The following is a 17,872-nucleotide window of genomic DNA, read 5'->3' on the forward strand; positions in this document are numbered from 1 at the left end:
AGGACATGGATATGAACCAGAATAAATACAATTTTCTTATACTAGGCAAAGGTGCCAAAAATATGCAATGGAGAAAAGATATCCTCTTCAACAAATGGTGCTAGGAAAACTGGAAATCCTTATGCAGCAGAGGGAAACTAAACCCCTATCTCTCACCCTGCACAAAAATCAACCCAAAATGGATCAAGAATCTCAGAATTAGACCATAGACCCTTCATCTTATAGAAGAAATGTAGGTCCAAATGTTCAACAGGTCAGCTTAGGATCAAACTTCCTTAACAGGACTCCCATAGCACAAGAAAGAAAAGTAAGAATCAAAAATTTGGATAGATTCAAACTAAAAAGCTTTCTCTCAACAAAGGAAACTCTCAACAATGCGAAGAGAGAGCCTACAGAGTGGGAGAAAATCTTTGCTACTCATACTTCAGATAAAGCACTAATTTCCAGAATATATAAAGAACTCATAAAACGCTACCCCAAGAATACAAATATTCCAATCAACAAATGGGCTAAGGAAATGAGCAGACACTACACATATCTACAAGCAATCAACAAACATGAAAAAAAGTTCAACATCTCTAGTAATAAGAGAAATGCAAATCAAAACTCTCCTAAGATATCATCTCATTAGATGGTGATTAGAATGGTGATTATCAAGAATACAAGCAATGATAATTATTGGCAAGGATGTGGTGAAAAAGGTACATTCATACATTCCTAGTGGGGTTGCAATTTAGTACAGCCACTCTGGAAAGCAGTGTGGAGATTCCTCAGAAAGGTTAGAATGGAACCACCATTTGACCCAGCTCTCCCACTCCTTGGCCTATACCCAAAGGACTTAAAATCAGGATACTACAGAGATGTAGCCACATCAATGTTCATAGCTGTTCAATCCACAGCTGTTCAATTCCAGATTGTAGAACCAACCTAGATGTCCTTCAAATGATGAATGGATAAAGAATCTGTGGTATATATATGGTATATACTACATATATAGTATATATATATATATATATATATATATATATATATATAATGGAATATTACTCAGCCATAAAGAATAATAAAATTATGGCATTTGTAGGCAAATGGATGAAATTAGAGAATATCATGCTAAGTGAGATAAGCCAATCTCAAAAAACCAAAGAGCAAATGATCTTACTGATAAGCAGATGATGACACATAATGAGGGGTTGGAGGGGGGCAAGAATGGAGGAAGGAGGGACTGTACAGAGGGAAAAGAGGGGTGGGAGGGGTGGGGAGAAGGAAGAACTAACCGAATGAATCAAACATCATTATCCTATGTAAATATATGATTCCACAATGGGATGCCTTTACTTCATGTACAAACAGAGAAACAATATGTATTCCATTTTCTTACAATAAAAGTAAGTTTAAAAAATAAGGTACCCTTGTGTGAACCCTACCAAAAGTAAGTGAAGCTGGAATTTAGCATGGAAATGTTCTTATGTATGAGTGACTAATAATAATGGCAAGAGTTAAAAATTTCTCATGAATTAATTTTATTCTGATTTCATAGGCCTACTGATCTTCCTAACCTCCTACATTGATGAGTTTGATCTGTTTTTCACTAATAGGTTTATGAGTTACAGTCCACATTGTTTTCAGAGACTGAGTAAAATACTAATTTTTTGTTCTTATTATTTACAAAAAGTAATGATTTACTGCCCTGATTTTTGTGAACTTAGCACAAACTCTGCCCTATATATGATAGTTCAGTCACATGCCATCTGTCACTGTGAACCTATGGACTACTCTGATGCTGACTGCCCTTAACTGTCCATGTCCCAACTGATAGAGAACAAGGACTTTGGGATACTTCCACAAATTTCCCCTGCTTTCAGGAGAAAATAGATTGGATATATTGTTGCCCACTTTCCATAGAAATAGAAGCTCACAATTCACAGTGGGGCAATGTATCTGAGGATCACTTGATGCTTTGAGTATATACCTTGTCACTTTAAAAATTATACATATTTTTCTTTTTACCAATCATTTCCCTGACCTTCTCCCTAATCTTCTTTTCTCTAAACTTCTCCCTGTTCTTAATCCTACAACTCTCCACCCTGATCTTCTTTTCCTTGATTTTTCCTTCATGAACTCTCTTTCCTGAACTCATTTTCTCTCAATCACTCCTATAAAAATGGGCAGTTCCTGATTATGAGCAAAATCAGTTATTGGAACAGGTGTCCCCTGCATTTCCCTCTGCTAGGAAGGCAATAAGCCATTTTATTCCTTTTCCAAAAAGTCCTCATTTTTGGATTGGCATCAGACTCAAGGACTGAGATTCTGGCAACAACCTCACACCCACTGAAACCATCACAAATCTCATAGTTTATTCAATAAGCAAATTAACAGCAACAAATTATGTGTACATAAGAGAGATATTGAATAAACTTCTGATTATTAGTTTTCACAATTTTAAATGGATATTTGAGGCAAATTTGCAATTCCTATTGCAAAGTGTAGCCATAACACCTCTCTATATAAAAAGGGAAGGGAGAATACTATTTTACAATGTTTCATGGTATTTCATTCCATTGTACAGATCCTTCTTTTTTTTTTTTTTTTTTTGCAGTGATGGGGATTGAACCCAGGGCCTTGTGCTTGGAAAGCAAGCACTCTAGCAACTGAACTACATCCCCAGCCCCATTGTACAGATCCTAACCTACCCATTTTCTTAAAATTTGAAAGCAATAAACTACATGTAGAAAATAGTAGTTTACTTGGGGAGACATTGTTTTTATTTTAGTCAGTTAGTTTATCCTAGATACATAAGTTAGAAAAATGGAGTGAAAAGGAAGCATCTCAGATAAATAGGGAAGTCAGTAGAGGAGAGGTAGGGGATCAAGAGGGAGGTAGGGAGGGAAAGGGAAAGAACTGGGCAATAGTATCAAAAATATACTGTATAGATTGTGAAGATACCATTGTAAATTCCATATTAATGTATAATTATAATGCACCAATAAAAATGTAAATAAATTAAAGTAAGACCAGAAGAGTAGAGGAAGGGAACAGAACAAGGGAGGTAAAGAGGACAAGGGAAGTACTAGGGAGTGAATTAGAGTAAATAATAATACATGCATGGAGGAATATGTCACAATGAGAGCCACTGTTATGTAAAATTATAATGTAATCACATTGCATAAAATTAAAATATTAGAATCTTATTTATTTTAGTATAGTGCAATTCCAGATAATAATAGCAAAACTGTTGTAGCCAGAAGACAGATTTGTGTTTCTTATGTTTATAGGATAATACTATTTCAGGTTGAGAGTTGAAATTTAAAGAAGTACACTATGACCCCTGTGCTGTTCACTGTAGTATAAAGCTTTATTGAAATACTTATTTTTAGCACTTGTGAGATAGACATTCTACCTTTACATCCATAACTGTTCATGATTTTTCTCTCCCAAACCCATAATATAAATAATCATGTCAGAAATTCTTTCACCTTGGGGTAGCCAAACACAGAAATCCTAAGACCAAAAAGTGACTTCCATCCATTTGGTACAATTTCCAGGTCTTTTTGCAGGCGTATAGGTATTCAGAACATAAGTAAACTCAGAACTGTACTCTCTTCCTTCTCAGATTCTAGCACTTCTGCTTTAAGCTGTTTCATTTTGGCAAGTTAATCTCTTTACAGCTCCATTTAGGCAAATAATATTTGAGCATTAAACTAAATAACATTGTAGACCTTTACACAATGGCACCTGGTAGGGTTTAAGTAAATACCAGCTATAATTTTTAATTGAGAACAGAAAATATTGTTATATTTGCTAAAATCAATTTTCCTGACATCAGGAATGGATATCCTTTACACTTTTTGGTGTACAGAAAGGACTTTTGAAATGCCTTTTTCTAGGTCAATAAATATTCAAGTTTGCACATGATATCTAATTCAGAGACCTGAATGAAACATAACTATAAAAAATTTTCCCAAACAAAGGCATTTTAGTTTTTTTTCTGTTACCTAGATTTCATCAAGAAGTAAGATTTTTGTCCATCTCATTGTCTTCTAAGTATTTAAGACTCAAACCCAACATGAGAATTAAAACTGTCCATAAAATCAATTACTTGTATTAATGTCATGATGCAAGTTTAGTAGAAATTTTCTAAAGCAGTTTTAGTGATAATTTTTCAAAAGTCTTAGTGATAATTTTTCAAAAGAACATCGATGTTCACAGAAATGAAAGATGATTTTGTCAACTGTATTATTTCTGTTTTTGTCTTTGCTAACTTAGTTTAAACTCTGTTAACAGCCCTGGGTTTTTAGGGATTTGTCAGAATGTGGGGGGAAAAGTTTGTAAAATAATAAAAAGTAAAATTTAAAATGACCTACACTTGTAAATATTAGAATATGTTACAACCATGAAGCTGAAAATGATATAAATTTCATTTATCATGGTTAAAAAATATTATAAATTTCTCTGAGCTAAAGATATTTTTGAGTGTCTACTTTAATGTATATTTACAAATAATTTAACATAACTTGGTAATTCCAACTGCTTAAGACTTTAGAAAGTAAGCAAGTTGGAAATAACTGATGAATTTTTATAACCACAATAAATTTAAGTTAGGTGTTTGATCCAAATGTATTACATGCAGAAGACTAAAATAGTTATGCTAAAAAATTAAAAACACTATTTCTAAAAACAGAAGCATGAGGTTAAAATAATTTTCCACATATTTCAAAGGCCTTCTTGGGCCTCAGTATCCAACCATGTTACAACATATTCTAGACACTGAAGATGAACACCAGAGACATTCTCTGACCATGGTTATTTGCAAATGTCCTATTATAAGAAATGAAGAAGTTCCTATAAAAGTTAATAAAGAAAATATCAATAATTTTGTTTGGTGTTATCTTTATATAAATAATAACTTAAATATGAAACTCTAAATAAAACTAATAGATATGTGAACAAAAAGCCCTGTGGATGAAATGGGAGAAGGCAACATAAATTCTGTAAATTTTTGTCTTGGGCTGGCCCTCAGTCAACTACATGACCACTTCTAGGTATGAAGTGCTACTTTTCCTGTATTTGCTTGACTTCACCACTGTAATAATGTCTATGAAAAAAAGGAAAGATTCAATCAAATTCTGTTGCTGTAATTTTTGATTTTGTTTCAACACCTTTGAAACACACACCTAACAATAATACTCAGGCACCTCTTTTTTCTCCAATAGACCTTTGGATTAATATCCATGGAATTCATGTGCCAATATTAGAAAAACTTCAGTCGCTTATTTTGTTTTCAACAGTGATTTTTAAAAGGGTTTAAAGTGCCAAACCAATTTGTCTTAAGGATAATTTTAGAAATAAGGATATCAAATAGACTGGTAGCCTCTGTAGGAATCTGCCTCCTCTGCATCCCTCTTCTAATGGATTGTTGCTTGTTTTACACATTGAGAATTTAGACCTCACAGTAGTTTTTAACTTACTAAGGCAGAACTTAACTGAGGTCAATTTCATAAAATATTTTGACCAAGTTTGAATAATTAATTTATACTATTTGTATTTTTTCACCAAATGTTTTTTCATATACAAATAAAATGAATATTATAAAATATTCAGTTTTCTAAATTGTCTGAGTTTTGACTTGGTATCTGGAAATGTGTCAATGAACATCAAATTTAGACTTTGGTAACTAGTTATTCAAGTCATATTACTATACGAGGCTGTGGAGAATGTACACATAAGACTATTTTTATTCTTTATCTGAATGTGTTTATTTGGGACTCTTCAGCTCAGGGTGAGTATAGCATTTCTCACACCTGTAATTTTCAGCAGCTCTGCCCCAACTCAAATTTTTATTTTACAGTTAAAGAGTAAGTCTTCATCACATGCTCTTCAGAATTTTATTTTTCTTTACTTCCCACTACCACCAAACTACCTGATCAATGTCCTGAAGTCAGATAAATATAATCCAAACAGTTATTCTTCTAATATAAGAGAGGGTAGCCACAAATCTCTATAACCCCATGAGGTAATGAGTGAATCCTCAATGCAGTTATAATATTTCAGAAAAAAATTATTTCTTGCAGCAGTTCAGTCTTTCAATGCTGTTGGAATGTGATGTGATTCATTTTTACCTTCATTCACCCATGCTGCAGGTACAGTGTATATGTGTCCTAGTGGGCTCCATCAATATAATTGGGCTCTCATGAAAAAGTCACAGATGTGGTGAATCATAATTTTTTTGTGCCAATTCCAGAGTCTCTATATCAAGATGTCTCCAGGAATGGTTTTCTTTGAGGCCCAAACTTTGACAATTATATTGCTATCTTTTGACTGTATTTGCATGTTTTTTCCTCTTCTTCTGTATCCTTATTCCTGCTTTTTATAAGGAGAAAATTTTAATTGGATTAGGCTTTATACCAATTAACTGGATTAGCATTAACCATTACTTTAAGAACCATAATTGATCTGGGGATATAGCTCAAATGGTAGATTATTTGCCTCACATGCCCAAGGCCCTAGGTTCAATCTCTAGCAACACATAAAAAAAATTAAAAAGGAACCATATATCTAATGAAGTCACAATTTGAGGCATGAGGTATTTGGAACATCAACATGTGAGATTTTGAGTGAGAATACACTTAATTTGGTAATATATACTAGTGGGCTGCTGAAAACAGACTCACAGGAAAGGGAATACTAAATGAAGGGATGTGAGCATGCAACATTTTAATAGATACAGGCACATAGTATCACAGATGGGCTGCTGAAGTTTAATTGGTAAAATAAATCTCTGATTGTAGCAGCTTCTCTCAGCCAGCATTCTGTTGGTTTTGACATTTAAAAAATTATTTTTCTTGATTAATCTCTTGTCCATGAAGTAAATAAGATCACATTGTTCCATTTAAAAAAAAAAATTTCCAGCTGAAAAGCTGAGTTACTTCTTAGCTGATTTATCAGTCATATAGATTATTTTCTTCCCTCAGTCATACTCAGATTTTGGACCCCATATTGTGCTTTCTTGCACCAAGTAGTTACAAAGCATTTGCCCCAATGTAGAACCTGAATTGACCTTTAATTGAAGAGTTTCCTTAACATGAAAGTAGGGCAAACAATAATCTTTCAATTCAAATGAACCTCCTAGGATTTTTTGCAAGACTCTCTCTTTAAAATGTAGAAGAAATATTATTCCTGTAGACAAATATCTCCTATATCAGGAGTATGCAAAACTTTGAGAATCTTAGAAGACATTTAATGCAGTTCTGTCCTGGGCAGTTGTCAGTCTGACATATGATGCTGAGAAGCCATTTGCTAACTAGAAGCCTGTGTTTTCTCATCTCTACAATTGAATGTGTTTAGAGGACTCATTTGGATCAAGGCTTCATGGAAGAATTGATATAAGTTGCTCCCACAACTGTTAAAACACCTTGAAGTTACTGTGCAGATAGTGCTTAACCATTTTCTGACATATTACCACTTTTTTTTATCAAAATCTTATAATCTTTTAATCAGGGTCACTCATGTTATCCACAGTCCAAGACACAATAAGCCTACTCTTGCTTGTCTGAAATACAGATACCATTTCTTTGATATTTTATTATACTTTCAATAATTTTATGTCCCTCCTTGACCTCCTTTTGCTCTAAGTCCTCAATAAAAAAAAAAAAAATTCTGCTGCATGACTCTATAGTGCATTCCCCTCTTTGTTTTGAAAACATAGGGCTTGTTGGTCCTTTACATTCCTCTAAACCCTCCTGTTTCATAATTAATAAACCCTGATTTAACTCCCCACACATTTAACATCAACCTTTATTTTGATTTGTAAAGAGGTGTTGAGATAAATTTTAGCTGGTGTTGAAGCCAGAATTGGGGACAGGAAATTAGTGTAGAAATAGGGAATTGGGTCAAATAGAGGAAATGAAAGCCATCTGCCTCTGGAAGTTGGAGACTGCCCCTGGGAGAATGAAATGTTAAGGATCTCTGGAGCTCATTGATTACCAAATTTACCTGCCCTTGTCAAGGACTGCAAGCAAGGAGCTGCTAATTATTGGCCCCTGGGTCCTTGCCTGACTGAATTACTTTGGCTCTCCCCCTGCCCCATCTGCTTCTCACTTTTTACATCTCACCTACAAAACCAGGCCTAGTCAAGTAGGCAGGAAGGAGAGATAAGGGGGGGGAACTGGAGAACAAAAGAGACCTTAACCTATAAAAGATGTAGGGTGGGCTCACTTCTTGGGACTTTAGAGCATCAGCCATGGCCCCCATCTCCCTACCAGGAGAAGTCTGTATTATTACTACTTTTAAATAAAACCTGCTTAATATGCTTGCCTTGGTGTGCTTCTGTAGTGTTCAAACTTCAACATTAGAGGGAACAGAACTCGTCACCAGTAAATGGCAGTATCAGTGTTTTCCCTTGAAGTAAACTGAATCAGGATTCCCTGGATTCTGGAATGGGAGCCCCAAGATGATAAAGTTATATGAGAATGTTCTTTTTGTGTTGTGCTATGTAATACACAGGAGTGGATTTTATACACATATATCATAATTCCTGCTTTTTTACATTTTTGTCACCTTTCAAGTCTATGAGAATAAGAAATATTGCAAGAATTTTGTGACCTGGAGGAGCTCTTTTGGCTTTGGAATCAGATACAGCTTATCCTGATCCCCAGTGCACAAACTTATTTATTGTGGAGATAAGTATATCGCGTTCCCTGCCCGCAGAGAAACACGACACCTGGTTGAAGTTTCAATGCTTTATTGCACGCTGTTCTTCTGCTTCTATTGTTTCTTTTTCTTATCTTATTTCCTCCCCCAGCAGGGAAGTTACAGACCTTATATAGGTAAAACCACCAATCAAAGGAGAGCACACGAGGGAAAAGCGTGGACAGATACAGAGAGCCAAGCAGGGCATACCGAGATCATGCCTTGTGCATGAGACCAGAGAACCAGTCATAAAGACTTCCTTAAAATGATGTCAGATGTTTGTGCAAAAGTTAGCTGCTCTGGCTCACTGCCAGGTGCCATCTTAGCCACACCTAGGGCCAGGGTTCCCGGGTACCCCGACAGTTCCCCCTTTTTTATTATAAAATTAAAGCTCGGGACCGTGCCTGTCTTAGGTTGAGTGGTCAGCATATGTCCTTACCCGTCATCAGAGTCTGCAGAGCATGCTGCAGCTCCTGTCTTAGGTTGGTACATAGCCACCTCCTTCATTACCCGTCTTTGACTACCGGTCCAGCATTGAGAGCCACACTTGTGGGGAGCTGCCGGCCTCTAGGGCGGTCATGGCCTGATGAAAGATAATCCGATCCCTGTTTTGGCTGACTCGTAGATGCACAAACAGACGAGTGAGGAAAAGGATACCAATGAGGAGAAGCAGTCCCAAAGTGCCCAGACCTGCCCACTGTTTTACAAAATCAAAAGCAGAAGAAAACCATTTAGCCATCTCAGATACAGAAGCAATATGTACCCCAGTAGAATTAGCTTTGACAATTTTGGCTCTAAGTTGTGAGGTAAGATTATCAAATTGAGATGACCAAGTAGAAGTAAGGTAAAGTGACAAATTACTAGATAACTTAGCTGCAGTGCTGAAATTATCATATACAATAGGGGTAACACAAACAGCTCTTAAAGAGTAAACACATCCCAGTCCCAAAAGTTCTTGTAATATGTCCACTTGTTCTTGTAATAGGTCCACTCTTTGATTCACCAGGAGTAAGCCTGCCCTTAAATGTTGGTTTAAAGTCTCTTGAGTTTGTAAGGCAGTAGCTGTGTTTTCAGCTAAACGGTTGACTGCAGTCACTGTCTGTATAGTAGTTGTCAATGCAGCAGCTGCAGTCGCGGCAGCCGCTGCCGATGCAACAACGGCTGCAACCACAGCTGCTGCGATGCCAAATTGTCTTTTATTTCTTGATAGTAGCACTGGTAATTCTGCATCTGTAACAGAGACTGGGATAGGTAGGAAGGTAGGGATGCGCATTAAGACCGCGCGGGAGAAATTGGTAGCATTCCAACATTGAGAAAGGTAGCAACTAGATTGAGAGCAATCAAGGGTTGTGTTATTGGAAATATTGGTTAGTAGAAACATAAAAGGAGGGAACACACAGGCTGGAGTGGATGAGAATGTAATGTTTTTAGTACAGTTAGTATTAGTTTTAGCTCCAACATTTTTTCCGCTCCACGTCGAAGAGTTCCATTCGCATTGTCTAAAAGATCCTCCTTTAAGAGCTAAAAGAGGTTGTAAGTTAGTATATCCTGAAGTTGAGGTGAATAGCAACCAGCTATCAAAAGGATTAATGCGCTCCATGACCATGGCGTCATGATCAGCAAAATTATCAGTGGTATGCTGGGAAGTAAAATTTGGTGTGAAGAAAAATCCATGTTGAACTGGGGTTGCTCGCTTTGTATTTTGACAACCTGTCCAAATGGGAGGTGTGGAAAATTTTGGATTACATGGAGGAAAAATTCTGGGAGTTTTAAATCCATTAGTGGGAAGAGGTAATTTGTGAGGTACAAATCCTGTGATCAAGGTAGCTTCCCCTTCCCAGTATGTCCTGGATATGGTTATTAAATTATTATTGGCAAACTGAACACCAAGCAAACCATAACCATGGAGCGGAGCATAAGGGGATTCCATACTCTTATAAAAGAGACCCTGTACCTGCTTTTGGAGAACAATACAAGGGCTAGAGTTATTATTACTAATAGCATTATCCTCAGGTATATCAAAGCATAAGGCTCCAGGGAGGGAGAAAGCGGAAGAATTATATGGTTGAGTGTCTGGATCATAAAGTGTAGTTGGTAATCCTGTAGTCGCATTGGTGGTGAACAACGGAGGGAGTAGAGAGGAAGTATTAGTTAACGGCAAAGGATATGGCCAAGCTTTAACTATTGCCCACAGGTTCCGGGTCTGACTGTCCGCTTGTGTCTTTGCAGTTATGGGAAGGCTCACTATCGTGAGGAGGAGTAGTATCACTTCCATGTTGTATAGGTCTGGTCAGTCTTTCAGGATCCCAGATCGGAGTTTGTTGATCCTGTGGAAAAATACAAACAGACCCTCGGACCCAACGTAATACTGGATCTGGTCCTTTCCAGCAACCTGTCAATATGTCTTTCCACTTGGCCCATGTTTGAGGGACAGGGGAAGGGTTGCTATGGCAATCAGCTGCAGAATGTCCATAATTATCTATAGTCAAAAAATTTAAAATAAAAAGAACCAGATTAATTTTGTCCTTGGGAGATTTAAAAGAGGCTCCTATTCCCCCTTTTTGTTTATTAAGACAATTTTTTAAGGTGAGATGTGTCCTCTCGACTATACCTTGTCCTTGTGGATTATAGGGAATACCAGTAATCAATTGAATATTAAATGTTTGTAGAAATAGCCAGAAGCTTTTGGAGGTATAAGCAGGACCATTATCTGTTTTTATAACTTTAAGTATGCCCCAGCAAGCAAACGCTTGTAGGCAGTGTTGAATGACATCTTTTACCTTTTCTCCAGAGTGAGCAGAAGCCATGATGACCCCTGAAGCAGTGTCTACTGACACATGTACATACTTTACAGTACTGAATTCAGGAATATGAGTTACATCCATTTGCCAAACATGATTAGGTAACAATCCCCTGGGATTGACTCCAAAAGATTGTACTGGGATCAAAGGAGCACAGTGTTGACAATTTTTTACTATTTGTCGAGCCACACATTTAGAGATAGGAAATTTTCTACTCAAGGTAGTGGAATTTACATGGAATTTCTCATGAAAGAGTTTTGCTTGTTCCTCTATGGAAAAAACAAAAACGGATTTGGTAGCCATATCCACCAAATCATTTGCTCTAGCCAAAGGTCCCGGTAAATTAGAATGAGCCCTAATATGTCCTATATAGAATGGATGTTTATGCTGCAGAATAAGGTTTTGCAGTGTAGTGAAATAGGAAGCCACGGTGGATAAAGAAGAAATACATGGCACAGTTTCAAGAACACTTAAAGCATTAACAACATATGAACTATCAGATAGGAGATTAAACGGCTGATTATCTGTTATTTTAAAAGCCAACACCACAGCTGCAAGCTCAGTAACTTGTGCCGAGTTGGATAGAACTATTATAGTATGAAGTTGATCATGAACAAGTGCAGTGCCTACTCCATTTTTAGAACCATCAGTAAATATAGTTATACAATTTTTAATAGGTTGGGCACTAGTCACTTTTGGAAAAATTATGGGAGTAACTTTACAAAACTGAATCCAAGGATGTTGGGGATAATGGTTATCAAACTGAGCTGAGGTGGAACAATATAGTACTGACCAATCATCAACATTATTGCTTAGCCATTTAATTTGCTGAGTGGAATAAGGGGTTATAATGATAGAAGGATGGATTCCAAAGACAGTAATGCAAGATTCTATTCCCTTAAATATTATTTGAGCAACAGCTTTGGGATATGATTGTAATATTTTAGCTGGAGAACTAGGAAGATTTATACTCTGTAGAGGTTCCCCCTGCCAAATTATGCCAAAAGGACTATGTTTTTCTGGGATGATGATTAAACTCAATGGTTGAGTGGGATCACAGCGATCAACATAGCATTGTTGAAATCTGTTTTCAACTAGCTGTAAAGACATTTGTGCTTTGGGAGTAAGCTTTCTAGGTGAATTTAAGTCAGGATCACCTTTTAGTATATCAAATAAAGGTTTTAATTCTCCTGTGGATAATTTTAAATAAGATCTAATCCAGTTAATATCACCTAGGAGTTTTTGAAAATCATTTAAGGTATTTAGCTGATCTGTCCTGATGGTCAACTTTAATGGCCTGACTGTAGTAGCAGTAAGTTTAGTACCCAAATATTCTTGGATCTCTCCTAACTGTAACTTTTCAGGGGCTATTGTTAACCCCCTTTCCTTTAAAGCTTGGGTCACGAATTTTAATGCTCCTAACAACACTTCTTTCTCTGGATGGCAAATAAGTATATCATCCATATAATGATAAATCAACAATCTCTTGAATTTTTGTTTAGTGGTTGTTAATGCCCTATCCACATACATTTGACACATAGTAGGACTGTTGGCCATGCCTTGAGGCAATACGGTCCATTCATATCTCTGATCAGGTTGAGCGTGGTTAAGAGAGGGCAAAGTAAAAGCAAATCTCCAACAATCCTTTTTGTGTAAAGGTACAGAGAAGAAGCAATCTTTTAAATCCAGTATAATTGTAGGCCAATTTTTTGGCAATGCAGAAACAAGAGGTAACCCGCATTGGATAGGCCCCATAGGAAACATTTGATCATTTATAGCTCTCAAATCATGTAATAATCTCCATTTTCCTGATTTTTTCTTTATTAAAAATATTGGAGTATTCCAAGGAGAAGTAGAAGGTTGTAAGTGACCTGATTGTACTTGTTCTTATACTAATTTATGAGCTGCCTCTAATTTTTCTTTTGTTAGGGGCCACTGTGGGATCCAGTGAGGCCTATCATCTTTCCAAACTATAGGAATTGATGTCATTACAGTGGCCCCTATGAAAAACCCAGACCCCTGAAATCATTTTTTGGTGGAGGCAAGGGAAGTGGTTGTAACGGTCCTTGATAAGATTTTCCCAATCCTTCACTGTCCTTATACTCCATTTTTTGTAACATATGTTTGACCGGGATCCCTTTATAAATATGGTCAGTGGTGAGTTTTATGTCCATTTGTTGTAAAACATCTCTTCCCCACAAAGAAACTGGCACATTACACACATATGGTTGGAACACCCCAGAATGACCCTCTGCATCCCTCCAAGACAATGAGGAAGCACTTTGATTAGGGCTCTCTGCCACCCCTAGACCTCTCAAACTTTGAGCAGCTGTAACTAGTGGCCAATGTTTCAGCCAGACTGACACACTAATAATACATTTGTCTGCTCCTGTATCTAATAGACCTGTAAATTCCATATTTCCTACCTTTAAGTTTAAGAGAGGTCTCTGTCCCATATCCATAGTAAGATTTATTAAAGTAGTTTCTGTTGATCCAAAACCTCCTTGTCCTTTATTTGTATTTTTACTGGACCATAGAGAATGTCGACTAAGCAATATAAGCATTTGTGCAATGCGGTCTCCTGGAAAGATAACTGTAATGCCTTTTGGTGAAGAAACTAAAGCTTTAACTTGACCTGTAGAGTCAGGATCGATGACCCCTGGATGAACTACAAGCCCTTTTAATGTTGAGGAACTTTTGCCTAATAATAGCCCTACACTATCTTGTGGAATTTTTTCATGCCAATCTGTGTCTACCATTTGCACCCCCATATCTGGAGTTAATATGAGTCTGGAGGTGGCACAGATGTCCAATCCGGCACTTCCTGAGGTGGCTCTACGCTTCCCTTCTCCGTTGGAGGATACCACTGTCGAGGAACTTGTTGGATGACCCCGTATATTTGTTGTGGGCCCCGGGGAGGGCCCTGCCTCCCGTTTTTTTGCAGCCTAGGATTAGGCCCTAGGAAGTTACCTTCCTTATCTCTTATTGACTGGCAACCACTACTCCAGTGATTTCCTTTTTTACATCTTGGACACAATCCTGGTCCAGGTCCTGAGCTACTCCCTGCATTGACATTGCCACCTTGGGTCAAAGGTGACCTTTTATTTGGACAAGTGGCCTTGAGATGTCCCATTTGACCACATGCAAAGCATGATCCTGAGAGTCCTTTGTTTGTCCTCTGATTAGAATTTCCTTGAGCCTGAGCAAGTGCAGCAGACAACATAGTAGTCTGTCTATCTATAGCTGCTACAAATGCACTGCTCTGTGCAGAGGTATCATTTATATCTTTACACACTCTTAGATAAGTAGATAGATCCTTGTTTTTCCATGGCCTAATGGCGTCCTTACACCATTTGTTAGCTTGCTCATAGGCCAATTGTTTTACTAGAGGCATAGCTTGGTCTGCATCCCCAAAAATGCGTGATGCAGTTTGAATCAACCTATCCACAAAGTCTGCATAGGGTTCATTGCTCCCTTGAGTTACCTTGGATAGCTGGCCCTGTAGATCTCCTGTACCCTGCAATGTTTTCCAGGCTCTAGTTGCTGCAGTGGCAATCTGGGCATACACAGCAGGATGGTATTGAAGCTGTGCTTGGAGAGTCTCATATGGCACTGTACCCATAAGCATTTCTATGTTAAGTTGAGGGTCGCCTGCAGCTGCATTATGCCTGGCAGTGTCTGCAGAAATTTCTTGCCAAGAAGTCTTCCACATAAGATATTGTCCTCCAGACAGAGTGGCCCTAGCAAGGTTAACCCAGTCTTGAGGTACTAGGTTTAAGGAAGACATAGTTTCTACCACAGCAAGAGTGAACGCTGCTTGTGGACCATATGTACTTACTGCCTCCTTTAGTTGTTTAACTATTTTAAAATCTAAAGGTCGATGATATCTTTGATTTTGAGCATCCTCAAAAACTGGATATGCGGCAGAGCCAAGATGACTCCACGCAGTGCGTGCCTCACAGGGTAGTGTTTTAGGAGGAGCCAGAGGTGCCGAGGGAGCTACAGGTGCTAGGGGGAGCTCTTTACTTATGTTTAATTTTTGTACTTGTTTTTCTAGTTCCTCTCCAGAAAGTTCCCCTTCCGAGTCAGTTCCTGTTTCTGAAATCTGAGAGCGACACGATCGTTCCTCTTTTATTTCTTCCAAAACCTGACTGCCCTCAGTCAGAGGCTTCACAAAAGAGTGTTTTTTAGTTTCCAAACAACTTTTAACAAGGGACCAGATGGCCATGGTACCCACAGGCAGAGGCTTTTGTTTATCAGCTATGCGGAGGTCCTCCCCTAAATGTTCCCACTGTGGAATATTTAACAGCCCCTCATTTAAAAACCAGGGAGAAACTTTTTCTATAGTATCAAGAAACGTCCTGGCTGTCTTTGCCTTTAACGGAGTCCCATTTTTCTTTAACAATTCTCTCAGTGGCTGTTGCATCTTAACTTTGGACATTTCAGACCCCATAATTAATTTGCTGTGATCACTTTTTGTATACCAGTTTCAGTTCACTGGACCGCGTTCCGCTTGGTCCGGGTTGATTGATGGTGGCCTTTCACGCACCACTTTCACTTTAATATCTCTAATGTGGACCGCTTTTTGCTTAGTCCAGGGTGTAGCCGCCTTTCGCGTGCTACTTTCACTTTAATACTTTTAAGGTGGACTGCCTTTCGCTAGTCCACTCTGAGCCACGTTTCGCTTAGCTCTGTCTCCGGACTGCCTTTCGCTAGTCTACTCCTAGCCGCGTTTCGATTGGCTCTGTCTCCGGACTGCCTTTCGCTAGTCCTTACTTTCACTTTAATCGGACCGCATTCCGCGTGTCCCCGGACCACCTTCCATGTGTCCTGACTTTAATTGGACCGCATTCCGCGTGTCCCCGGACCACCTTCCGTGTGTCCTGACTTCAACTGGACCGCATTCCGCGTGTCCCCGGACCACCTTCCGTGTGTCCTGACTTTAATTGGACCGCATTCCGCGTGTCCTGATAGTTGCTTTACCGCGAACGTCAAGGCTGCCTTTATCACTCCTTTTTTATTATTTATAACATTAATCTCTAAAACTTACCTAGGTAGTTGCTGTTGGTTTGTTGTTTCCCGGGTCGGGTCTCGGCACCACTTATTGCGTTCCCTGCCCACAGAGAAACACGACACCTGGTTGAAGTTTCAATGCTTTATTGCGCGCTGTTCTTCTGCTTCTATTGTTTCTTTTTCTTATCTTATTTCCTCCCCCAGCAGGGAAGTTACAGACCTTATATAGGTAAAACCACTAATCAAAGGAGAGCACACGAGGGAAAAGCGTGGACAGATACAGAGAGCCAAGCAGGGCATACCGAGATCATGCGTTGTGCATGAGACCAGAGAACCAGTCATAAAGACTTCCTTAAAATGATGTCAGATGTTTGTGCAAAAGTTAGCTGCTCTGGCTCACTGCCAGGCACCATCTTAGCCACACCTAGGGCCAGGGGTCCCGGGTACCCCGACATAAGTACACAGGAGGAAACATATATTACATTTTGGCCAAGAGGTCTAACCTCAAAATGCCAAATAAGTTTGCATTTTATGTATTTAAACAGCAGAGTCTGGGCTGTGGAAGATTGCCAGCTATGTGTCCCTAATCCCTAGGCATCTTCAGTTTTTTGCTGTATGATATCTGCAATGTGAAAAACCTGTGACCAGTATGAAGTGAGAAAGAATGATCTACTTTTGGACACTTCCTGATTGGAACTTCCTCCTCTCACTCAGGGTAATTTTTCTTCTAATTTTGGGCCTGAGGAGAAATATTATAGGGAACTCTATCCCTCAAAACTAACATGTAAAGTGATAGACCAGGCCCTTTAAGTCCCTGACATCTGGGGACCCATATCCCTCAAATCTGGCATGTGGCTATGGTAAAATGAAGTATGCTGGAGAGAGTCAAACTTGAGGGTGTAGTTCCAAAAGCACATGTTCTTCATTGTTAGTATTTTATAAATCACATGAAGGTAATATTCTCGAAAGACTGTGTTATGTTATTAATATCAATTCCAACTCTTTCTTTTTATGCTATCAATATGAATATTAGAAATATTTAAATTACCCTTGCACCATAGGTGTTGTTTTCATTGGATATTGTTGCCTTAAGGGTTGTTCCATTCAAAGTTTAGTCTGTCACCTAACAAGAACACAGAGCAGAATAGTTAAATAACTTTTTATATTAATTGCCATTATATTATTTTCATTCATGAATAATATACTGGTGTACATAATCCATAAACTGAAATGGCAATGAGCACCAGGTTAAATGCAAATGTTCTGGTGGTTGGACTAGATCCAACTTCTGGAAGAAAATATTGTCTTAAAATAGCAGCAGCCTGAGGCTCTGGGGTGCAATTCCCAGACCTCAAAAGAAAACAAAGCTG

The sequence above is a fragment of the Sciurus carolinensis genome, unplaced genomic scaffold, assembly GCF_902686445.1.
Source record: "Sciurus carolinensis unplaced genomic scaffold, mSciCar1.2, whole genome shotgun sequence".
Lineage (NCBI taxonomy): Eukaryota > Metazoa > Chordata > Mammalia > Rodentia > Sciuridae > Sciurus > Sciurus carolinensis.